This window comes from Lepidochelys kempii, chromosome 3 (assembly GCF_965140265.1).
Source record: "Lepidochelys kempii isolate rLepKem1 chromosome 3, rLepKem1.hap2, whole genome shotgun sequence".
Classification (NCBI taxonomy): domain Eukaryota; kingdom Metazoa; phylum Chordata; order Testudines; family Cheloniidae; genus Lepidochelys; species Lepidochelys kempii.
The window spans coordinates 199154709-199180740 of record NC_133258.1 but is presented as its reverse complement, the minus strand read 5'-3'; the positions used below and the strand labels follow the sequence as shown (position 1 = coordinate 199180740).

Sequence of the window (26032 nt, the reverse complement as noted above, 5' to 3'; positions counted from 1 at the left end):
AAACTGAATTAAGGCCACTTGAATTCTGAATCTGGGTGTTCGCACAGGAACTGAATGCAGTTTAACTAATCCACTTCAAATCCATACTTTTAGTTAATTCAGATTAATTTTCCTGATCAATGTCCCCATGTAGACAAGCCCTGTAGATGTCTGTCTATGTATTTATGTTGTGCTCCTCACCTTGGGATGTAAGCATTTTTATACGTTTGAAAGTTAAATAAAATATCTGGTTTTGTTTGGTTTTCCCTCCCTCCTCATTTTCTCTCTCACTGTTGTGGGAAAGCAGGGAGCTTAGATGTTGCTTTAGTTGCCTGGGGAAGTGCTTTGTGCCAACTAGGAAGGCTCTATCTTCCACGCTTGTGAGTCTCACCCTTGTGATTGTTCCTGAGCCAGTTGCGATTGTGGCAGGAGAGGTGGTCTCTTGAGTAGCTTGGGCCAACCTCTTTGGGGGGTGGAGGCTTTGGTATCAGACTGAAACCTTGGGTTTGATTTTATATTCAATGGGGGCACAGCAGACTGCAGACTTACAGGGTTGGAACTGGTAAATAAGCTGACTGCTGCATTCTGTACCAACTGGGCTTCAATCCGGGCAGGAAGAGGTTACCTATGGGTTACAATGGTAAGTTGTGAATGCATAGATTGGTGGCACACAGAAGGGGATGCAGTCTTTTGGACAACTAGACACGGAAGCAGGTATTTTTTTAGGATGTGTAGCTCTTTGGGCATTCAGCAGCTGCAAAGGATCCATAAGGACCCTGAGGGGCTGCAGACTTACTTGATGATTTGAGGGAAGACGCCCATAGTGGAATGAAATGTTACAGAAGTGGCAAGCTCTTCAAAGGGTTTTCCTCTTCACACTAGAATCACTATCATTTTGCCCAGGCTTCACTTCAGCCAACTCTTCTCTATGTGGGTCCTGATATCTCCCGAGTGTTGGAATTCCAATCCAATCAGGACATCTCCTTGTTATGTTTTGAAGCCCATTTATTAAGCCGATGCACTCAGGATTCGGTCCCAGTGCAGCATCCACTGACACTGACTTTCTTTTCCTATTTGCTTCCGTTAATAGAGCAGAACATGGGGAAAAATAACCCCTCAGTAACTTAGCTAGCATCGAGCCACGCACTGATACCATTTTCTTTTATATCTCAGGCAAAATCCCATCTCTAGATCAGAGCAGGATTTTTGAGTGGCAAAGCAATTACTAAGCTGAGTGACAGGGAGAATGAAGTACATTTGCACTGAAAGTTATTACCACAAAGCAGAAACTTCTGGCAGCACAGTGCAATGACTGACGTCCTCATGGGTTATTATTATGGGCCTCATGCAAATGAAGTGGAAGCACTGACTGTTACAGTGTTTCTAATCAACAAAGTGTGATGCCAGTAATTAGGTTTCATCCCATTTCTTAGACATTAATTGGAGGAAGATATGCAGATTGCTGGTTAATGATAGAACAGTTATAGTTCCATCATCATTTTCTTCTTGTTTATCAATTTGTTTGATTGCTTATGTGGCAAACACTTGATCCTGCATGTGTCTGTTTAGCTATTCGAGCCTGATGTTTTATAAGCAACATGATTGATCAAGTCAGTGACATCTTAAAGCACTGCACGTTACATGGCCTGATCGGAGTGGGTGTAGAACTTAATTTTTGCAAACACACAGGGTGGGATTTTCCAAAGGGTGTGGCATGGTCTAAACACTGCTCTCAGGGATGCCAGTGGTGGGAGCAGTTAGGTGAATGCCAAGAAATTTCCAGCTATAACACTTCGTAGGAAATGCGAGTTGAGATGATGCTGAAAACTAGCTGTGGATTAATGCTCCAGAAATCTGACTCCTGGAAATGTCGGCTGAGATCGGGACCCCATTGTACTAAATCTCTACATGAAGAGATTGCAGGCTAGAAAGTTCAGACAGACAAATCTGGAAGAAAGTATTCTGTCACTATTTTATAGATGGAGAACTGAGACACAGATCAGGTCACTTGTCAAAGTCTGATAGAGCCAGGAGTTGAACCTAGATCTCCTGAATCCCAATCCAGTGCTTTAATAATAATCTAACACCACCTAATTCTTACATAGCACACTTCACCTGTGGATCTCAAAGTGCTTTACAATTATCCCCATTTTACAGATGTGTAAACTGAGGCGGAGTGACTAGGCCAAGGTCACCCACTAGACCTGTGGCGGAGCTGGGAACTGAACCACGGACTTTAAGTTGCAGGCCAGAGCGCTATCCACTAAGGCACACTGTCTTTAACCACAAGACCATCTTCCGCAAAGAACACTGAAGGATTCTAAAGACTTATCCGTAGATAAAATTCTCTGCACAGATTACTCCCAAATGCACTCTGCTTCAGCCCACCCTTTTACTTCGACTCCCCTCACTTTCTAGCGGCTGGTTCTGTGGCTGCAGCACAATGCTATAAAGATCAAGCATAAAGTACCCTAGGAGGACAGAGCCAGCCAACCTTTTTATAGAATAAATGGCGCTGTTAGGCTTGGCTTAGCTACTTTCTTACATTTCCTGGCGAAGAAGGCAAAATTATAGTTGTTCCTCAGCAAAGTAGGAACAAGAAGCAAAACTCAACAGAAATATGCAGACTCTCACATTACTTATATGAAAACCAAATACTTTTTGTTTGCTTTTCCAGTAGATGCTAATTTGTGTCTATAAGTGAAAGCTGAGTGGGTAAATGTCTAACAGGAGAATCCATAGCTGTTTGATCCACAAATTTGTGCCATGTTTAATTGTTGAGAACTGATCACAATGGTCAAGGGGAAAATAACTGAATTCACTGAGGGGCCCTTTTGTTCCCATTCTTACCTTTTTTTTTTTCTGTCAGCGACTTACCGTTAAAATAAATGTGTGCCTCATTGTTGCTTAATCAAACCACGCTGCAAGCCAGCCATTTATTATATTCTTATCCTGTGCTAGTCAGTATTATTCAGGATGTGCGCTCTCCCAATTGTGTATGGAGACCACCGATTCTGAATAATTTGGAGCAAATATTTTAAACTGTGTGTTGATTGCTGTTGGTGTAACTAGTGAGTGGTACAATGAACTTGTACACACCGTATTCTGCAATGCCTCCGGAAGATTCAGTTCTCTCAGGTCAGTCGTTTTCCTTTGTTAGCTATGAACCTTCCCCAAAATTCATGACAAGGGGAAAATATTGATACAGATCACTAAACTTCGGAAGTAGTCATTGTTTGGGTGTGGGAAGGGAAGGCAGCGCATTGAGAGCTTGATGTGAGGAAGAATTACGTGTGTGAGTGACAGATTGCAGGGGTCAACCTCTGGTTTATAGAAAGGAGAGGCCCACATCTATGCCTACTCTATTATTATTTCTATTGTACAGGAAAGGAGCCCCAGTCATGGACCACGACCCTCACACTGTAAATATAAGACAAGAGACAACAGGTGGGAAAGCACAAGGAAAGAATGAGACAATATTGGTCAGCATGATATTGGTCAGCTTGGGCACACCCAGCAGCCTAACACCTCTCAAGTGTTTTGTAGGCCTCACAGCAAAGGAGAGTTTTAAGGAGCATCACAAGTTAGTTTTGCAGCTGTCTAGAGGCGTTCCTCTCAAGTGTGAGGGGCAGCATGGGAGAAAGCAAGAGGGATGCCTGTTTGAAAATTGAACAGTGGGCAATGGAGGCTGACATCCTGGGCCGATTGGAGGTAGGAGTCAACCTTTTGATACTGAATGAGAAATGACAGGATGGGGCTAGGTGGTGAAGGGCCTTGAAAGTGCAGACAAGAAGTTTATGTTTGAGGAAACAGAGAGGGAGCCAGTGAAGTCTGTACATCTGATTTGTGCACGCATCTGCCATTTCTTCATGCACAAATCAGGGATTAGGTCCTGCTCATGGCTACTCAGGCACTTCTATAACTATTTGTCCACGTATAGCTCTGCTCCACATTCACAAAAATGCATGCAAAAATAGGCAGGCATATGCAAAAGGAGGCATGGACTTTCAGCACCACTTTAGACCCTGCAAGAGGAATAAATATTCAATAAAAGTCAGTAGCAAACTCCCTAACATTTGTGAGATGGCCCTGGGGGACATTTTCGCCTCAGTGTTATATGATTTAGCCTCTACCTGAGTTAAGGTCTATAAGAACAGAGAGAGACCCTCGAGTTATCTTTGCACTGGAAAGGGACTTCCCAAAACTGCATGCTGCCCGCTCTAATTATTTTTGGAAATTGTTTCTCACGGTCTATGAATAATTGATTTCTCACTACAGTCATGGAATATTGTCTGCATTTGTAGTCCTTTCTTTGCAATTACACTTGGACCATTCTAATAAAACAATCTTCAGTAAAAAAGGTATAAAAGTAATGTCACAAAAGGCTGACGCACCATCAGATTCTGTGATTGGAGGGGGTGCATCACATGGTGAAGCATGTAAACTAGCGAGCCCAACGGAGGAATGTATGTTTTGGAACGTTCGGGGACGAGATGCTGCTACGTTTGGTGGATGGCAGAGGACAGAGGAATCTGCCTTTTTTCCCCCCAATGTCCCTTCGTGCATGAAGCCAGTAGAATGTGGCATCTCTAACAAATCATTATTGCCCCTATGTGCACAATAGGAGGCTTACATGCTCACTCTGACCTCGCCTGTGACAAGAAGTTATGGGATCACAGCTTCACTGCATTCTCCGTATTGTATATCTAAACTTGTTCCAGATTCCATGGAAATCCTTTTCCCCTCTAGAGAGCAAAGGACAAATTCGCTGCAGGTGTAAATGACCACATCCATGTGCACTAGCAGAGAATTTCTCCCCACTGTGGAGCAATTACGTATGAAACTAGGCATGGACAAAACTCCTTTCACTTCAGAGGAGCTTTGTGTGAAAGTTTTCCTTGGTTTCAACTGACAAGAGTTTCACCCCTTTCAAGTTTCACTTTGAATGTCAGGATCAAACGGTCTCCAAAATTCAGTCAGGTGAAACCAGCCAATGGCTAAAACTGGTACATTTTCCATTGGTTTTCGATCAAAATTAATCCAATCAATTCAGCCCGATTTCATTCCAAAGTTCCCCAAACCTTTCAGCCAAGCTTCTCTGTTTCAAGGCTGTAATGAAACACAAAACCACACAAATTTCTTGTGGATTCACATAACCCTAAATGTTTGGAAAGCTGAGTTTGCTGTATCTCTGTCTGTCAATTTAAGACACTTATATGGTCTCCATCCCCTCATACTAAACAGGGTTAGGGCAGCATTTGACTGAGAAGCACCTTGTGATCCCTCAGGATATAAGATGCTCTATAAATGTGAGCTACTCCCATAACTACTTATTATTAATAAGACTCATTCCCTCCTTCTCTATTGTGTCCCAGATTTCTGTTCTCTGATCTGCTCATCTTGACTGGCTTTTTCTGTCTCCCCTAGCTGTTATTTCCTATTCTATAGTTCACCTGTAAAGGGGACACTCAGCGAGTGATTCCTTCAGTAATAAGAGACCAGATGTCATACTGTGCAGAATGTCTGCTGGGATGATGCTATGAGTGAACTTGCTTGGTTGTCAAGGGTTGTGCTTTTTATTTTAAGTGCATTTGAAAACTAATTTTGTGTCTGTTTCTTATGACAAACATCTGTGAATCCTGAAATTAATCACTTTTCTTAGCCCTGGAGAGAAAGACAGTTTGGCTGAGTCCTGAGGTCAGTAAGACTGTTAAAGAGCCTGGGAGCATTTATTTGGAGGGAGGAAGCATGCCAGTTGTCATTATTTAAAAGGGGTGGTCCTTGTTTTATTTTGTTTTTTTAGAGTAAATTATCTTTGACTTAAACACTGTATGCCTCCAAATATCTGTGTCCTCTGTATGGCACTAAAGTGTGTGTCTGTCCCCCCCTCCCATTCTCTATTTATAGCTTTCAGATGCTACGTATGCATTAGTCATGACAATCGCTAATTTATCTTGGAAAACTCATGGAAGACGGGAGAGATTCCAGAGGATTGGAAGAGGACAAATAGAGTGCCAACCTATAAAAAGGGGAATAAGCACAACCTGGAGAATTACAGACCAATCAGCTTAACTTCAGTACCTGGAAAGATAATGGAGCAAATAATCAAGCAATCAATTTGCAAATGCCTAGAAGATAATAAGGTGATAAGTAACAGTCAGCATTGATTGTCAATAGTGTCAGCATTGATTGAATTGGTGTCAAACCAACCAAATAGCTTTCTTTGACAAGGTAACAAGCCTTGCGGATGGGGGGAAGTGGTAGATATGGTACATGTTGACTTTAGTAAGGCTTTTGATACTGTCTTGCATGACCTTCTCATAAACAAACTAGGCAGATATAACCTATATGAAACTACTATAAGGTGGGTGCATAACTGGTTGGAAAACTGCTCGCAGAGAGTAATGATCAGTAGTTCACAGTCAAGCTGGAAGGGCATATTCAGTGGGGTCCTGCAGAGATCGGTCCTTGGTCCAGTTCTGTTCAATACCTTCATCAGTGATTTAGATAATGGAATAGAGAGTACACACTTAAAAAGTTTGCAGATGATACCAAGTTGGGAGGAGTTGCAAGTGCTTTGGAGGATAGGATTAAAATTCAAAATGATCTGGACAAACGATCTGAAGTAAATAGGAAAATATTCAATAATGACAAATGCAAAGTCCTCCACTGGAGGTTATAGTACATCACAAGCTAAATCTGAGTCAACAATGTAACGCTGTTGCAAAAAAAGCATTCTGGGATGTATTAGCAGGAGTGTTCTAAGCAAGACATGAGAAGTAATTCTACTCGGTGCTGATTAGGCCTCAACTGGAGTATTGTGTCCAGTTCTGGGTGCCACATTTCAGGAAAGATGTGGAGAAATTGCAGAAAGTCCAGAGGAGAGTAACAAAAATGATTAAAGGTCTAGAAAAGTGACCTATGAAGAAAGATTGAAAAAATTGGGTTTGTTTAGTCTGGAGAAGAGAAGACTGAGTGGGCACATAACTGTCTTCAAGTACATAAAAGATTATTACAAGGAGGAGGGTGGAAAATTGTTCTTGTTAATCTCTGAGGATAGGGCAAGAAACAATGGGATTAAATTTCTGCAAGAGTGGTTTAGGCTGGACATTAGGAAAAACTTCCTGTCAGGGTAGTTAAGCCCTGGAGCAAACAGCCTATGGCAGTTGTGGTATCTCCATCAATGGAGGTTTTAAAGAACAGATTAGAGAAACACGTGTCAGGAATGGTGTAGTTATTACTCAGTCCTGTTGTGAGTTCAAGGAACTGGACTCGATGACCTATTGAGGTCCTTTGGAGTCCTACACCGCTATGGTTGTATCACAGCTGATTTACACCAGCAGAGGTTGGTGCATAGGGTGAAATTTCTTGATGTGCACCACTGAAGTCCAGCATCACCACTTAATCTCTCCAAATAGGCCTTATTTATTATTTGTGTTTCCATACCGCCTAGGAACCCGAGTCATGGATCAGGAACCAGCTGGGTTAGACACTGTACAAACATTGAACAAAATGACAGTTCCTGCCCCAAAGAGTTACAATCTAAGTAGAAAACAAGAGACCACAGATGGATACAGAGTGGAACACAAGGAAACAATAAGACAATATTTCAGAAAATATTTTCAGAAAGCTTTTGACAAGGTCCCACACCAAAGACTCATAAGCAGTCATGGGAGAATAAGGAAGGTTCTCTTATGGATCAGTAACTGGTTTAAAAGGTAGGAAACAAAAAGTAGGATACATGGTCAGTTTCCAGAATGGAGAGAGGTAAATAGCTGGGTTCCCCAATCATCTGTCCTGGGACGTCTACTGTTCAATATATTCATAAATGATCTGGAAAAGGGGATGAACAGTGAGGTGGCAAAACTTGCAGACAATACTCAAGATAGTTAAGTCCAAAGATGACAGCAAAGAGTTACAAAGGGACCTCAGAAAACTGGCAGATGAAATTCAGTGTTGAAAAGTGCAAAGTAGTGCACACTGGAAACATAATCCTAACTATACCTACAAAGTGATGGGGTCTAAATTAGCTGTTACCACTCACGAAAGAGATCTTGGAGTGATCATGGATAGTCTATGAAAATATCTGCTCAATGTGTAGCGACAGACAAAAAATCTAACAGTATGTTAGGCAGCATTAGAAAGGGAATAGGTAATAGCAGAGAAAATATCATAATGTCACTATATAAATCCATGGTACACCAACACCTTGAATAGTTCATGCAGTTCTCAAAAAGATATTAGAACTGGAAGAGATACAGAGAAGGGCAACAAAAATGAATAGGGGTATGGAACAGCTTCCATATGAGGGAAGAATAAAAAGGCAGGGACTGATCAGCTTAGAAAAGAAATGAAAAAAAGAAAAAATCATGAATAGTATGCAGAAAGTGAATAGGGAAGTGTTATTTACCCCCTTTTTCATAGTACAACAACTGGGGTCACCCAAGGAAACCAATAGGCAGCAGACTTAAAACAAACAAAAGGAACTACTTCACACAATGCACAGTCAATCTGTGGAACTCATTGCCAGGGGATGTTGTGAAGGACTAAAGTATAACTGGATTCAAAAAAGAATTACATAAGTTCATGGAGAATAGGTCCATCAATGGCTATTAGCCAGCATGGTCAGGGATGCAACCCTATCCACTGGATGTCCCTAAACCTCTGACTGCTAGATGCTGGGAGTGGGTGACTGGGGATTGATCACTCGATAATTGCCCTGTTCTGTTCATCCCCTCTGAAATGTCTCGCACTGGCCACTGGACCATTAGTCTGACCCAGTATGGCCACTCTTATGTTCTTATTATCAGTCACTATGATAAGCACCAGCAAGTTAACTATTGAAGATCATAGAATCATAGAAATGTCGGGCTGGAAGGAACCTCAAAATCATCAGGTCCAGCCCCCTTGCACTGAGGAAGGCCCAAGAAAATCCCTTTGGCGAAAGGACATCACACAAAAACAACAACAGAGCCAGCCCTCCCAATCTCTTCAAGAGCTCACAAAATATCGAATCCTTCTTTTCAGGACACATAAGTCAGTCACACAAAGAACATTCGTTGTTTTAACTTATTCTTGTGGAGATGTTCATTCCTGCGATTAGGAGATGTACCGTAATAGTTTTCTCTTGTCTTCTTTCAACTCTGCTAAATAAGTCTGTCGGTCATACTAAAGCTTTGCAAATCTAATAACCTTTCCCTTGCAATTCTTCTCCTCTGACATACACTATTCGGTGTTTAGATGGGATGTGGAATCTGATTATAAACTTTTGCTGAGTTTTAAATCTCTCTTGGTAGAGATGGATCATTTTAACTTCTGGTCACAATTGTAAGTTCTTGGGCGAGATGTCAAGAGGGCATTTATTTTTCCATTAGAGCCATGGTAGAGGCAGTATTCTGCATAGTTCAAGTATAGATAATTATATTCTACATGACTTTAGGCCTGACTCAAAGCCCACTGGGGTCAATGAAGAGTTTTTCCATTGACTTCAATGGACATGGGATCCCCAAATTAACTTGCAGTTTTGAATATGATACTTCTACTATTCTCCCCCAAATAGTTGTAGTGTTGCTGTGTCATATTAAACAGCTGCAGCATTTCATTAGTGTGTACAGTGATTCTTTTCCTTATGATGGACCTGGCCCTACCATCAACCTGGCTTCAGCTCCTGCCACTGCCTTCAGTGGGAGATCTGAGGACAAACAACGACAGGACTGGAGCCGCTTCTTAAAGTGCTTTGCGGTCCTTGGGGATGAAAAGTAGCACGTAGTTGTGAGGTATTATCATTAATCATTTATATTACTGTTATGGTGCTAATACAGCCCTGGGAGAAGTCCTAAACTCAGTACACACAATGACAAGTAGAAAGCCATGTTTTAACTCTCTTAATGACTTTTGTTGGCTCTCTTAATGACTACCCATGCGTCTCTGGACCCTTCCAGATGTCGAGCCTGGATGCTTATGAATACCTGAGGGTTGTGGTGGATTGGGTGATCAGTGAGGCGGATATGGGTGTGAACCCAGCCAATAGGGGCAATCTCTGCCAAGATCTGAGCCCTCTTCCAAACTCTCATTAGGGCTCGACATTATGCTGGCTGGGACTCCTCATTGAGGAAAGCCTCTGGATAGTAAGTCCAACTGCTACCTCCTCGTGCTGAGAGATGGTAACTGGCTTGGATAACCGGGGGGATTGCGGAGGATGAATCCCCATCCCTTTTGAGGTGGGGATTGGGGTGGGCAGCCCCAACAAATCTGTTACCCTGGTAAGGGTAGTTTCCCCCTGGCAAGGGTAGCCTCCCCCATGTATGGGTTGAATCCCCCTGGTAAGGGTTAGTTTCCCCCTAGTAAGCATTATATCTTTTAATTATGGAAAAAAGAAATTTTTATTTACATACCGGATTGACGCTGGACCAGGTAAACAACGCCCCTGCTGCTGGCTTTGATGCCCCATCCAGAAGTGTTAAATATATTAGGGGAGTAATTAGGGTCGCTGGACCTATGGATAAGATGTTTTTTAATGAGTGGATTTCTCATGAGTCTAAGAAGAGGGAATTTTCTCTATTGAAAATGAGAAGGGAGTTGAGGAAATTGATTTAATAGGTGAGGATGTTTTATCATTTCTACCTATGGTTTTTTCTAATAACACTTTTAATAATTTAGATATGGACAATTTTAATCCTGGTTTTGAGTATTTAAATGCATTTGAAGATCCGTATTTTAAAGAATCTGGGCATTTTAATACTAATTTAACTAATTTAACTACTGTTTTTAACAATATAGATATAGATAATTTAACAAATTTACCAAATTTATTAAATAGTAACTCATGGAAAGACAGTTTTTTTATCTAGAATATCCCATCGATTGTTTTAATTGTCCAATTTGCCCGCAGATTTTAGCAACATTTGGAAAATGGGCAAAACACATTAATGTTGTACATAAAAGCAAGGCCATAAGAGTGGTCTGCAAAAAGTGTGGAAAGTCCTCTCAATTCCACAATATAGCATGCCACTACCCCAAATGCGTGCCCAAGGAGGTGGATACCCTGGTGAAGGGCTATACCTTCTCAAGTTGTAGGATGGCTTTTCATATTAAATCGGGCTTAAGCCAGCATTGTAGAGATAGACACCCCGCTATTAGAAATGAACAGAGAAAAGAGAACATAACAGCTAAGAGTAAGGCCAGAGAGTCAATTTGTTCTCGATCTCAATGGATCATGAGATTGAGCTGCTTATTCGATTGGAGACCAAATATCTAGGAAAAAGGAATATTAATAAGTGTATTGAAAGCAAATTAAAAACAAAGACCAACAAACAAATTTCTGATAAAAGCTGTGAATTGGCTAAGAGAAAGATCAAGAAAGATAGAGATATTGATGAAGCAGGAGAGGTAGATAGGGTTGAAGAGAATATACTGGAAGTTCCGCCCCCGAGAGAAAGAATTTTGCCACTAAAGGAGCATCCATATGTGGACAAGATGGGGAAGGTATGTAGGCACGGGAGACAAAGTAGGAAAGCTGGAGAAATATTGAATAGCTTAGAGGAGATCGAAATTTTATTGAAGGAAAATCAGACTAAATCATTTGGATGGGCAATGGTGGAGAAGGTGTGTAATTCGTTGATAGAGATAGATATTAGTAGATGTGAGGAACAACAGGAGATGGATAATAATAATAGAAAAGGGAATAGAGGGGTGGGTGATAGAAAGAGACAGTCTAACTCTATTCGGAGATATGCCACTAAGAAGGCTAGGTACAAATTTTACCAACAGTTATTTGTTAAGGATAAAAGAAGATTAGCACGTATTATCATGGGGGAACCAGATAGGGCTAAATGTAATATTCCCCTTAAAGATATTGAGTCATACTATGTAGATATATTAGAAAAGATTGGACATGGAAGTACTGTAGGATGGCCCCCGGCCACAGAGAGAGCAGATAATGATTTATTAATGAGTCCTATTTCTGTGGATGAAATTAGGGAGGCCCTGAGAGAAATTCACAAAGATAGTGCCCCTGGCCCAGATAAAAGTACAGTAAACAATTTATGTGATATTTTTAATCTGGATTCCTTAATTCTCATGAGAATTTTTAATATATGGTCTTTAAATAGTCAGGTCCCTGATGTTTTTAAAGAAAATAGAACAATTTTAATTCCTAAAACATGAATTAAGGAAGAATTAAAGAAAGTATCCTCCTGGAGGCCATTAACAATAGGTTCTATGTAGATACAACTGTATACGAAAATTTTAGCTAAAAGATTAATGACTGCAGTCAAAATCTGCAATAGATGAAAAGGTTTTATCTCCGCTCCTGGATGTGAAGAGAATATCTCAATTTTAAACAATTCAATAAAGGGGGCAAAGCGAAATGGAGAGGAATTAGCTATTGTATTTGTGGATTTGGCAAAGGCATTTGATTCGGTGGGACATGGACATATTACGTCCAGCCTGAGAAGGTTTGGGATAGATGAGCACTTTATAGAAATTATAGGGGACCTCTATGATAATTGCACCACAAGGGTTTGGATGGGTGAAAAGAGCACTGCATCTATTTTAATTAGGAGTGGGGTTAAGCAAGGAGACCCTTTATCTCCTATTTTATTCAATATTGCCATGGATCCTTTATTAACTAGGTTGGAAACAGAGGGCTCTGGGTTTTACGTTCAAGGAAATAGTGTCATGTCGTTGGCATTTGCCGACGACATGGCAATTTTAAGTGGGTTGTATCAAGGGATGGTCAAAAATCTAGCAATTTTAGAATGTTTCTGTAGAAATACTAATCTTTGGGTTAATGTGAAAAAAACTAAGGGATTTCACATACTCGCAAAATACAAAACTGATGTGATTAATCCCAAGGATAATTGGAGACAGGGTACTGAAATTATTGATTATGTACAGCCAGGAGAATTCGAAAAGTATTTGGGTGCAAGGATAGATCCTTAGATAGGGATTGGAGGATTGTCTCTTAAGGACAAATTGATTGAACGGAGCAAGAACTTAAGCAAGGCTCCTCTTAAACCAGTCCAAAAACCGAGGATTTTACAAACATATATTTTACCAAGGCTATTTTATAATTTACTTTTAATTGAGCCTCCTTTTTATCTTTTACATGAGTTGGATGTTTTAGTTAGGAAAATAGTAAAACAGATTTTACATCTCCCACAATGTACCGCCGATGGATTATTTTATGCAAGGGGAAGAGATGGAGGACTTGCAGATAAGCATGTTGGGTATTTGTGCACTAAATATGGTTAATGCAAGTGGAGAAGACATATTGTATCTAAAGATAATTGGATAGATTTATCCTATCTATATGCTGGAGAAAATCTAGTAGATAAAATATTGGTTCTTGGTGCAGAAATGGAGGGAGGAGGAATTTTTAGATGGTGTGGGTTGAGGTGTCAGGGGGTAGATATTAAGTATTTTAAGAACGATGTAATTTGTAATTCAATTTTGAAAATATCTTGTATGGTTAGATCCTCCTCACTAATTGACATATTACAACTTAGGGCCAATGTTTACCCTACAAGACAAACGTTGGAAAGAGGTAGAGAAGGATTAAAGGCCTCCTGTAGATGGTGTGGTAAGGTTAGAGACAATACCACACATACCGGGACAATGTTTTAAAACTAAAGAGGCTAGGATAAGAAGACATAATAGGGTAGTTTTCACAGTAGTAGATAAAGTGTGTAAATTGGGGTGGAAATCAATTGTAGAACCTCACCTAAGAACTAAAGAAGGAAATTTGAGAAAGCCAGATATTGTTTTTTTAAAAGGACATATTGCGGTGGTGGTAGATGTCACAATTTGCTGGGAGGATAATGCCGATAGTCTGGAGAAAGTCCACAAAGAGAAAGTCACCTATTACCTCGAATTGGAGGAAGATATTAAGAAACTAATGGGAGGTACAAACGTCCACTTCTTTGGTCTCATTGTTGGGGCTTGTGGCAAATGGAGAGAAGGAAATGATGATCTTTTAAAAATCTTAGGAATTGAGAGAGGTAAAAATTTTAAGGAAAATATTTGTAGACTCGTTGTATATACCACTGCAGATATGATGACTATGTTCAGTGTCAAGTAGAGATCTTGGAGCTCCATTCCATGTATCTCACTATTACTAAATGTAAGCTATTTTTTCCATATTTTAAATGTATGGATTATCAGTTATCAATACCTTTATATCCATTGCTATTGATTTATCCGTCCTTTCAGATAGTGGTTTTAAGTCATTAATAAATACTTATAAATCTGGATTTATATTGTATTTTAAGTTATTCTTTTTACTGGACTTCGATGTGGACTGGCTGCTTATAGTAACTAGGAAAGGGCAGGTAATCACGCCTGTACATAAATAGCAGGAAAATTGTGAACCCCTAAAAAACAGAGAGAGCCAAACAGCAAGAGAGCTGGTGTGTTCTTTTTGAGATGTTGCCTTAGTTTTCTATATTCCTTTTTAATTCCCATGCCTTTTTCTTCATGTCTGGAGTTTGTGGCTATACACAAAATACTGAAGTGCATCTAGATTCTTTCCCCAATGAGGATTTAAATGTCTCCCTAAAACGGTTTCACTCTACACTCTGCTCCCTCTCTTATGTATTCATATTCTTGTGCCCAGATTTTTCCCTTGTGCTTGATTCAAATTGATGTCTTATGTGAACTAGCATGTGAAATCAATAGAAGTTTCCATTCAAAGCCTCAATACTTCTGAGGATCTGGGCCCATGTGCTTTCATGAGCTAAAGCAGTCTATGAAAATTATTCCACAGGAAACATCAGGAACTGAAAATCAAGTAATTATTTTATTATTAACATTTTGAAAACTTAAATCAAACAGTGTGATTTAGTTGCAGTTCGTTGTCTTGAAGTGCCAGTTGTCTTTCTGCTCTGAGATTTAATCAAATAGACTTTGAACATTAAAAAAAAAAAAAAACTGCATGCCAGTGTGGTTAATATCAAAACATAGATCTGTTAGGCACATATCAGTCACTTATTTTTGGCTAAGATATCATAGGATCTTCTAGTTATTTCAGTCACCCTGAAAGCCTGATGGAAGGACTAAAAGTTTCTTCAAATGCCCTTTCTTGTTTATGCTTCTCTTTAACTCCACCTGCCCAATTATGGGACACACAATGAGAGAAAGCAGGATACAGTATCTTCAGACACCAGAGGAATGCAGACAGCTTTAACCAATAATTACTTTAATTTGTATTTCAGTAGCACCTAAAGACTCCAGTTGAGATATGGCTTCCGTTGTGCGAGGCTTTGTACAAATGCCTAGTGAGAGAGAAAGAGTCCTGTGGCACCTGTTCTGTTCTAGGCCCGGGAGGCCTGCCAGGGGTGCTCCGAAAAAGCGAGGCTCAAACGCAGCAAAGCGGCGAATTGTTGGCTTTATTGAAGGTAAGTGACACACCCGCAACGGGGACTCCAAGCATTGCTGTCACAGAGGCGGAGAGCCCAGCGCTCCGGAGCAATGCGTGGGACGGCGTCCAACGAAGGGGAGGAAAGCAGGCATTAATATACACTTAACATTATCAGCTCATGTATAATTACTAAGGGGTTGTGCTCCTTTACTGGCAAGGGGCCACACGAGGGCCAGTTGAGGACTGGTTTCGACCAGTTCCTCATGTCCGACACTGACCGATAGTAACCGTCTGCACGAGAAAGTGTTCTTCCCTAGCTAGGCCGTCACAGAGTCTTCCGCAGTCCCTTACAGCACCTTATAGACTAACAGACATATTGGAGCATGAGCTTTCGTGGGTGAATACCCACTTCGTTGGATGAAGTGGGTATTCACCCACGAAAGCTCATGCTCCAATACATCTGTTAGTCTATGAGGTGCCACAGGACTCTTTGCCACTTTTACAGATCTAGACTAACACAGCTACCCCTCTGATGCTTAATAAGAGAGAGATTCTCTGCCCTGAAGAGCTTACAATCAAAATAGATGACAAAGACTAGGAGGGGAAATAGAGGCACAGAGATAAGAAGTCATTTGCCAAAGGTCAGAGAGAAGGTCAATAGCAGAGCCAGAAACCAGAACCCACTTCTTGTGTGTCCCAATCCAGTGCCCTATCCATTGATTGCAATGTAGATGATGTGATGAGAAGTTCATAGATAAAGAGGAGAGGACCCAAGAGAAAGTTGAAGAGTACGAGAGAAACATATAAAAAAAAAAGGAGAGAGGAGGGTTAAGGTTGTTGAGAAGGAGCAAAAGAGGAAAAAAGGTGCACAGGAGGGCAGGAATTCAGCTGCTAGCATCCAGGATTATGAGAGTTAAATCTTTTCAAGACACAAGAGGATGACGTATAAATGACTTGACTGGAAGTGCCGATTTTGCTCTGAACAGCAGCAGCGAGCATGGAATCAGTAGGACCTGCAGAGAAGGGGGCGGAGCAGCAGAGAAAATAGGAAGCACAGATTTCAAAAGTATAAAAGGTCTGCTCCTCCTCTCCTTTACGCCAGTGTAAATTAGTAGTACCTCCACTGAAATCACTGGAGTTACACTGGTGTAAAACTGAAGTCAGAGGAGAATAAGACTCTACTGTGTTTTGGCAGGACTAAGGTTCTCCGAGGATGACATTAGACATACTGAACCATCTCCTTCAACTAGTATCATTGAGGTTAATATTTTTGCCTCAGCCTGTGACATGTAGCTCTCAACACACACACACAAATATAAGGAGTACTTGTGGCAGCTTAGAGACTAACCAATTTATTTGAGCATGAGCTTTCATGAGCTACAGCTCACTTCATCGGATGCATCGGAAGCTTATGCTCAAATAAATTGGTTAGTCTGTAAGGTGCCACAAGTACTCCTTTTCTTTTTGCGAATACAGACTAACACGGCTGCTACTCTGAAACCTATTGTTAAATTTATTCACCTAAATTTGGTAATTTGAGATTATGTACTATATGTATCTTATGACTTTTAAGCCAAACTTTGTATTTGTGAATAGCCTAAGTACTATACCCAGATGTACAGACACTCGTTCCTTAACCTGTGTATTATATAATTTTAACATTAGCTTCAACAAAAATTGTAAATCTGTTCTTACCAGTTTAATTACTGAGGCAGAACACTGCACCTACTGGAAGCCTCGACTTGCTATCCTGAAGAAGACTACTGTTTGAAGATGAAATCTATTACTGCTGTTTCAAAAGAAGATCTTCATGCTGTTTTGGAGACTCCAGGACAGACCTACAAGACGGCAACAGATTGAGCAATTCCACAGAATTCTTCAACCGCTGCTTTGACTACTGCTGCTCCATGGAACACCCATCGGGAAACAGCCTCTAAGAAGACCCTCAGCGCTTCCAGGATGTTGTAGATGAGCAGCACTGATGGGAAAAGTGACTTTTCCTTGAAAAAAAAAACCCCGTGGAGATGCTGCTGCAGGGAGATCTTGCACCTCGAGGATGACCTTTGGGACATCACAGCCAGGATAAACGTCATCTCATCTGCTCTTCAACAGAAGGATGCTACATGGAGAACTTCACCTGATTTGCTGACTTGAGGTTCATCCACAGGGCCTGGCTCAACTGTGTCCCGCTGAACAGAGCCGTCCGCCTTGGGAATTGGGACAAGCAATGCAGGAAGTGCGGCTATGCCAACGAGACGCTACCCCATGTCTTGTGTAATTGCAAGTCCCATTCTACAGCCTGGCAGCTGCACCACAACACCATCTAGAATCCCCTACTCTGAGCCATCCCGCCACTCATAGGGAAGATGGCCATGAACTCCGCCATCCCCGGAATGGACAGCCAACTGCGACTGGATGTCATCACCACCAACCAGAGGATCATCATGATGGACATCACAGTTCCCTTTGAAAACAGGACCCCGGCCTTCTGTGACTCCCCATCTCGAAAGCCGGAGAAATACCTCCCCTCTGGCTGACACCTTGAGAGCTAGGGGTTACCAGGTTCAAACTCATGCACTGATCATCAGATCCCTGGGCACATGGCACCCCAGTAACGAGCAAGTATTGCAAAAATGTGGAATTGGTCAGCGCTACACTTGGCTGATGTGGCAACTCATGGTGTCGGACATCATCAGGTGGTCGAGGGATATCTACCTAGAACACATTGCTGGACATCGGCAATACCAGGAGAGATAAGCTGGAGTGCCAATGAGAAGCAAAATTGGAAAGTAACTGAAATACTTCTCTGATGAATAATATCTACTAAGGGACAACCTATCCTAAATGCTCAATTACTAAGGGACAATCTGCACTCATTGCTATATTTGCTTTCCACAACCAACTCTCTGTATAACTTTTCCATGAGTGATGTACCCGAATATTTAGGATACTAATATCTAAATTGTATCATTAAATTTATTAATCTTATTTGGGTTGCTGATTACGTACTGTGTGTATTGTATTACTTTTAAACCAATCTTTGTACTTTTGGAAAATTTAAGCACTGTACCCAGATGTACAGACACTCTTTTCTTAACTTAGGTATTAATTAATTTTAACATTAGCTCGAATACAATTTTTAACTCTGTTATATCCGTTGTACAAATGAGGAAACTGTGGCACAAATAGGAGACGTGACTTACCAATGACTCACTGATAGCACTAGCATAACAGCTAGGGTACCTTTTTCCCTGCTCTAACCTCTGGCAAACAAAGCCTTTGTTGTAAAGAATGTCGAACATAGAAATACTGTATCTTCCCAAACCTGAGGCTAGCCAGGAATTGAATCTGGGCTGAGGTATGAACTGAGCCTGCAGCAACATTGCAACTTAACCTTATATTCAGATTCATTTACAGAATGGAGCTAGTTTAGCTAAATTACAGTGGCAGCTTTTATTTATTTATTTATTTATTTATTAATTTTCATTTGCAGTGCTCTACAGCTAATAAAACTGTCAATTTTCTTTTACTTCAATGAAAGGTCACCCCCCCGACAACAGCCACTCCGCCTTCTAACAGCTAGTGCCTTTATTAATATTTAAAAAGTACACAGTGATATTTCCAAAAGGTCAGACTTTTAAAAGACATAAAATGTCAACCCTAATTCCTCTCCCTCCCAGCCTCTGACCCCCTTCACCACCATTGTAACGTTCCCTTTTCGATACAGTACTTAGAGTGAATTGTGTTAAATCAGATAAGCACCAAGGGCTAGATGACAAAGAGGAAGGGGAGAAGGTCTTCTGTTTATGGCACTGGACTTTGATTCAGAAGATCTGGTTTCTGGCTATGCCACAGGCTTTCTGTGTGACCTCAGCCAAGTCACTTAATCTTTCTGGCCCTGATTCAGGAAGGTACTTTAGCACATGCCTAACTTTAAGCATGGGTAAGGCTAAGAGTTGGCCATGGAGGTGATGGATTCTGTGATTTTTTGTGAGCTCCACAACGTCAGCCTGGGATGGTGGGGCTTGGGCAGTCAGTTCAGAAATACGGAATTGCTTTTGATAAAGTCACTTCTTTTGTCACTGACAATGCTACATATCCAAACAAAACCTGGGAACGTAGCCTCAAAGCACTTTTTCTGAATCTGGTGCATGTAACACGCACTGCAATTCTTCTCAGCTTAGTGGGTGATACCTGGAGAAAAACCATTTGGAAAAGTAAAAGAACTCGGCATTGCTGTAAAACGTGCATTCACTGCCTGCCCTGTTCGCAAAGCACGGGTCCATCAATCGTTGCAGGAAAAAGGGAAAATGCCTGAAATTCCACCTTCCCCAGTAATTACACGGTAGAACAGCTGGTTTGAAGCTGTCCCTTTTCAGACCTGCCACGTGCAGAATTACGTGGAATTTTTTTTTAAAGAGGAGAAGGAGCAAAGCTGCAGTTCATCTGCTGAAGATGTGGTCACTTTAATTAACTCAATGGAAATTAAAGCACATATTGCGTCCATCGAAGCGTTTGGACAGAGAATAACGGCAACTCTCCTTGCTTATGGAAACCAGAAATCAGATTGCATAAGGTGGCAAATGATTTGGCTGATCTTGCCAGTGGGGCAAAGTCCTTCAGTGGCATGACTGACAACCTGATAGCTAAGAGAGCCCTTCACAAAAACAGCGCTGAAAATCAAAGCCTACATGACTGGTTCTGAACGATATCTGGCTGGTGAATCTTGCCCACATGCTCAGGGTTCAGCTAATCGCCATATTTGGGGTCGGGAAGAAATTTTCCTCCAGGGAAGATTGGAAGAGGCACTGGGGGGGGGGTTCGCCTTCCCCTGCAGTGTGGGGCATGGGTCACTTGCTGGAGGATTCTCTGCACCTTGAAGTCTTTAAACCATGATCTGAGGACTTCAATAGCTCAGACATAGGTGAGAGGTTTATCGCAGGAGTGGGTAGGTGAGATTCTGTGGCCTGCATTGTGCAGGAGATCAGACTAGATGATCATGATGGTCCCTTCTGACCTTAATGTCTATGAGTCAACCTGCTGCCAGTTTGTTTTTTTTGTCTGCTGAGTGTTTGATCCCAAACAGACCAAACTTCTTGACCTTCCATCACTAAATGTATTTGAGTCTATTCCCATGTTTAAAGACAATGAGTTGGCAAAAGCTGAGTTTTGGAGTGATGGCGGTGCAGTTTCTAAAATGAAGTGCCTTGACCTTGTGGAATTTTGGTACAACTTAAAAGATCGCTTTCCAAGCCTGGCTGTAATAGCCCTGAGGTGCTGATTGGTGCCCATTAACTGTGCGGATTGTGAGAGACCATTTTCGTCTCACAAAGAAATATCTTGCGAGATGGCAGATGCTCAATCAAAGATGACAACCTGGCGATGTACAACATGCTATTTCAGAATCGTGGAAGGCTTTAAGTGTTCCTAAATGACCATTTTCCACTCTAACAATTAATCTTGTCAGCAGTCAAAATTATATAAGGTTTAATAGGTAATTTAAAAGCTTCTGTACTGATGTAGTGAAAACTGCATTACTGTGTGTATATGACCGTGATTTTATTGTTTATTGCCCGTGTCCTGTCTGTGACTTTTACTAAAAATACCCATGACAAAAATCTTAGCCTTAAGCATGGGAAGTCAAAGAGCCTACTCTCATGCTCAAAGTTATCTAAGGGTTCAGTCCCTTCCTGAACTGAAGCCTCTGTGCCTCAGTTTCCCCAGCTGTAGAATGGGGAAAATAATACTCTCTTTCTCCCACCCTTTGACAGTCTTGTCTAGATAGTAAATGCTGTAGGATGTGTATGTAAATCACTTGGCAGAATGAGCCTCTGATCTCAGGAGGGGACACTAGCCACCACTGAAGTACAAATAAGTGTAAAGTGTCCTTTCTCCATGTAACACTAGGGCAAAATCTCTCCCTAGTGCTCAAGAGAGTACCCCAAAGTTTGTCCCAGTAGATGCCCTCCAGGCTTCCATCTTGGCAAACAGGATTCCTGAACCAAAAAGCACAAGTGGGTCTTTGCATGTTCTATCTCAACTGAGCTGGCCAGGGTGGGATTTGGCCTCAGGTATGGGCTAAAGCAGCATTTACTGTAGTCAGCCCCAGATTTCCTTATACCTTTTCTTAGCCTGATGTCCATAATAATGTCCTCATTTAGTTGCTCATGCATGGAATTTGCCAGGAACATTCATCTTTTACCTAGAGAGGAACAGTGGGAAAAGCCAAAGATTGTTGGGTGTTACCAAAACAAGTTCAGCAAATCTGAACCCAGACACCTAAATGGTCTTCTTTGGGATTAGGGTATTGAAGTAATGAATGGGCTCTTTGGGGTCAGCAGTATGATGCGATGCCATCAACATGTGCTTCAACGGGTAATGCAACTGTCATTGCATCAAGATACAAACTCAGAGACAAGCATGTATACAGCAGTTCTGATCCCCTAAGGGCCTTCCCCCTATGAAAAAATGGGGATGTCGACTTGAGAGGATGAACTCTGGGGTAAAAACAGCAGAGAGGGTAAATCAATGGTTCCCACTCTGAGCCAGGAGTGGCAACAAGCTACCCCAAGGGCGCCCAGGGCAGAGAAGGGGAGGCGTGGGCGTGGAGAAAGCTGCATGACCTTGGAACCACCTTGGCATCCCACTGCAAATATGTTTCATTACGTAAAGCCACTGGGAGCTCTGAACATCAGGCCACTTCAGGTGCCTCACTTTAGCCATTCCAATTTTGAAAGCTTTAGCCTAAATGACTCGCTTGGCACCATAGAGAGAGCCAAAGACAGACGCAGGACTAGCATGCAGCTTGTTCCCCATCTACCTTGATCTTGTTCCCAGTGTGTAAGCCACTAGCCCAAGCCTCATTTTCTCAGGCATCTTCATAGTAATATGGGCCAGAACCTCATTCCTCTCTCTGGTCCCTTTAATCCTCGTCTAAGGCACCAGGGATCCAGCTAGAAAGCTGCCTTAATAGGGCAGTTGAGGGTTCCCCCAGTATGGGGATAGAACCGGCATAGTTATAGCTGGTTCTATACCATCCACTCCCCACAACTGACTTTCCAGGGCACATAATGGGTGGAAACCAGAGTGTACTGCACCCCAGCAATCACCGACAACGTAACTGTTCTTACGAGGCCACGATGAGCCAGCATAGATCACAACAGACCTGTGGCACCTCTAACCTAAGTTAAATGGCCAGTAATAGCTTCCAGCTGCTCCAGGATTAGGGCAAGCATAAAGGTGTCTTTGCCTCACCACCACCACCTGGGCTGAGCTTTGAGCATAACTTGCTGGATGTGAGGATCTGACCTATTGCTGGCAGAACTGAACACACAGCCGCAGGGTTCAGCGGACTTGAACTCCAGTTGGAGCCGGCTCAGTTTTCTGCCGAGCCATCTACCTGGCACTAATCAGTAATGACCCTTGTGGCACAGCGCCGGGTGTCAACTTGCCCTATGCAATGGGCTCTTCCACAGCTGATTCTTCTCTGATAAACAAACACCACTACAGTGGAGGAGACTATCAAAAATGGAGGCAAGCAGCTGCTAGACAGTCACTAGTTTCCAACGGTAAATTACTCAGTGGAGCGTCATCGGTCAGTGCATGCTTTCTGGAAAAAACTGCTAATGGACAACAGCTCACGAGCAGGGAAGCATTCCGGGTGCAGGTTTTTAATGCCCAATGCTGATTGGCAACAGGCTGCATGTTCGGTCCTCTCTCCCTCCCTCGAATCCAGTTCATTTTTCATAACCAAGCTGAGTAAAGCAATCCCCCTCAAGAGCACAAGTAACAGCCAAAATCCATCAGCATAACACACTATTTATGGTAATTTCAAACCCATATTGGGTTGTGAGGCAGGAATGGGGAATTGCAGGACTATGCGCTACTGCAAGGTAAGAAGGCAAAGGCAGTCAGATGCATCTTTATGACCACATCGAATGCCAGTGTGATTATGCTACAAGTCCCCACCGAGATAAATTTTACCCTCTAATAAGGTTCACCTAAAGGGGGATGCACTGAAGTTCCATTCCGTAAGTGTTGGAAATAAGAATTAATGATCAGGGCTCTGGCTCTTAGCTAACTATGAATATACATTAAAATCCTAGAAAAATGTCTTCTATTGTGTGTCGCTGAAGAACTCTTGCAATCGTAATCCTCAATAAAAGTTCAAAAAGACAATTGTGTTGGAAAAAAATCTCTCTTAAGCACTACTTCCCTCGTGCAGTGACAGGTTTACCACATAGCTCTTTTTACATTGGCTCAAACGGTCTTTTCTCAGCAGCTTTTCAAGTGGAACAATTCTGGCTTCTGCTTATGACCCATTGAATTCTAGGGTAGGACGAATAGTTTATAAAAGAGCACCCGGGATAAAATCCTTGTTTAAAAATGGCAAGAAATTACATTTTCGAACATTCCCTTCACGCAGAATGGGAGCCTATATTTGAGTGAGATATTAAATACATGTGAAGTAGTGTGCCTTCCACTGTCACACAGTGTTAGCCACCACTAGAGGAAGCAGTAAGTCATCAGTTATACATCCCAAAAGGAGCACCACTCCTATTCGAGGTTGATTTTGCTGAAGACACAAAGAGAGGGAGAACACTAACTTGTGGAGTGGAAGGATAGTTCTACAAAGAAAGGCCCAGCACTAAGGAAAGCTGAGCTGATGCCGATATATAAATATTATAGGGGAGACAAAGGGAAGCCAATCTCTCTACAGTATCTGATACCACTGAAGAGAACAATCTGAGATGGGGGGAGGGGAGAGATACATTTCTTTTGTAGCTCAAGGGTTTATTAGTATATGGACAGGTTTCAGAGTAGCAGCCGTGTTAGTCTGTATCCCCAAAAAGAAAAGGAGGACTTGTGGCACCTTAGAGACTAACAAATTTATTTATTTGAGCATGCTCGGGGGTTATGCTCAAATACATTTTTTAGTATATGGAGTAGCCCTCCCTCTGGGATGCGGAACTGAATCTCAACAAAGTGAAATCTGAAATAGATAAATATTTAGGGCTTGATCCAAAGCCTAGTGAAGTCAATGGAAAAACACTCCCATTGACTCTAGTGAGCTTTGGATCAGGCCCTTAAGAGTATTTTTAGATAGTAAGCTCTTTGGGGCTGGGAATCGGCACCATGTCATCTTTTATATTTGTACAGTGCCTAGCACCTTTTGCAGGTGCTAGCAGAAATGAATTATTCTAATAAAATATCTTATCCTCACAGGAGAGAGCTAACAAGTAGTAAGGGCAGTTCCTGTTGGGAAGGCAGGGCCTTGGTGGACCTGTGATCTTTTCCATCTTACATTGTTTCTGTTCCTCCTCTGACTTATGTCCATCCAGTTCATAATAGACCTGGTCCAGTTATTCATTCGGAATAAACTATCCATCAGATTTACCCACGTCTCTTGTTCACAGATAATTCTAGATTCCATTCTGCGATTGTCTTTGCTGATTAGGTTGGCCTAATAGTTTTCATACTGTTGGGTGTAAGTGAACTTGTTCTCCTGGACTCTTTGGGCTTCATTATTGGTGCTGTGGGAGTAGTCCCTTAAGGCCCAGCATAAGGATTCTGCTGCCTGAAACATTTTAAACCAAAGAATAGCAAATGAGGAATGGTGAATAATGAACAGCAAATATCATTTTTCACATGAATGTTGACAAATAGTGAACAATAAATGGTAAAAACATGGACAAACCAAACTACGCATCTGAATTCAGAGTCCTATTCTACTCAAACTGCTTTAGTCTATAAATATCTGTCCTGACCTGTTTCATTAGCTATGTGGGTCAAAACACACATAGAATGTCCCTTGTAATAGCTGTCCCTCTTGAAAGAGTCAGTATTTAAATGAACACCACGGTTGTGTGCTTCAGTGAAGTGCTTTATGCAGCGCCAAACAAAAGCCAGTCATGAGTAACATCCACACTGACTTGAGTATCCACCCCCAGTTCTGTAGTGTTCTGCTCTAGACAGGTGCACTGAGGGCTGCAACCTGCATAGCAATATGAAATACATAGTCTTTCACTTAGATTTACTGAATAGCAATCCACCTTAGCTGATGTGCTTCTTGTGGAAATTGCACTAGGAAGTAGCACAACTAAGGAATTAAACACATCTGTCTCCCCAGCACATCTGAGATCATCCAACCTGCAGGCAGATGTATCTCTCCTCTTCCTGTAGAACTAAACAATTGTATTTACTAACTTGACTGCAAAGCCAATTTATCTTGTGACAATAGTCATTGCTACATAAGCAAAATTAACATAAGCTAATATAATTACTGCCAGGCTCCAACAAAGGGAGGACCTAGTTTTTCCTTTTTGAAGGACTAATTTTTCATTAAAGATAACCAGGACCTGTTGTGGATAGAAGTTATTTTCTTACACACAATAAAAAAACAGAATGTTGAGATAAGCAAGGCTGCATCTGAATAAGTGATGGGCTACAGTAAATACACCTACTGCTATTATAAAGCTATGTCAGAGATTTATTTTAACCAATTCATCTCACTTGGTGCATTTTTCCTCAGTTATTATTCTAATACAGGCAGAGATATTTCATTTCCCTCCATTTTTTTTGGTCAGCTACATTTCTATAGGGGATGGGTGAAAGGGCTCTTGGCAGTAGAACTGGGGTAGTTCCATGGCCCACGATGGGGCTGAATATGGGGCAGTGAGAAGGAGGCAAGAGGCA

The 26032-nt window shown here is 41.6% G+C and overlaps 1 protein-coding gene across 9 annotated transcripts in view; it reads left to right on the top strand.

Moving 5' to 3' along the window:
* The window catches only part of SPTLC3 (serine palmitoyltransferase long chain base subunit 3), a 292121-nt gene that overhangs the window by 23386 nt on the left and 242703 nt on the right, over positions 1-26032 (top strand). For 3 of the 9 annotated variants that reach the window (XM_073339595.1, XM_073339593.1, XM_073339594.1), the window contains 2 exons: positions 5887-6122; positions 15192-15374. The exons of 1 other annotated variant lie outside the window; for it this stretch is intronic. The gene's annotated coding sequence lies outside the window, so the exon portion shown is untranslated. Of the gene's footprint in view, positions 1-5886; positions 6123-9671; positions 9756-15191; positions 15375-17035; positions 18326-26032 lie in introns of those variants that run through there. 5 more of the 9 variants (XM_073339599.1, XM_073339597.1, XR_012158328.1 and 2 more) reach the window with 4 other exon arrangements.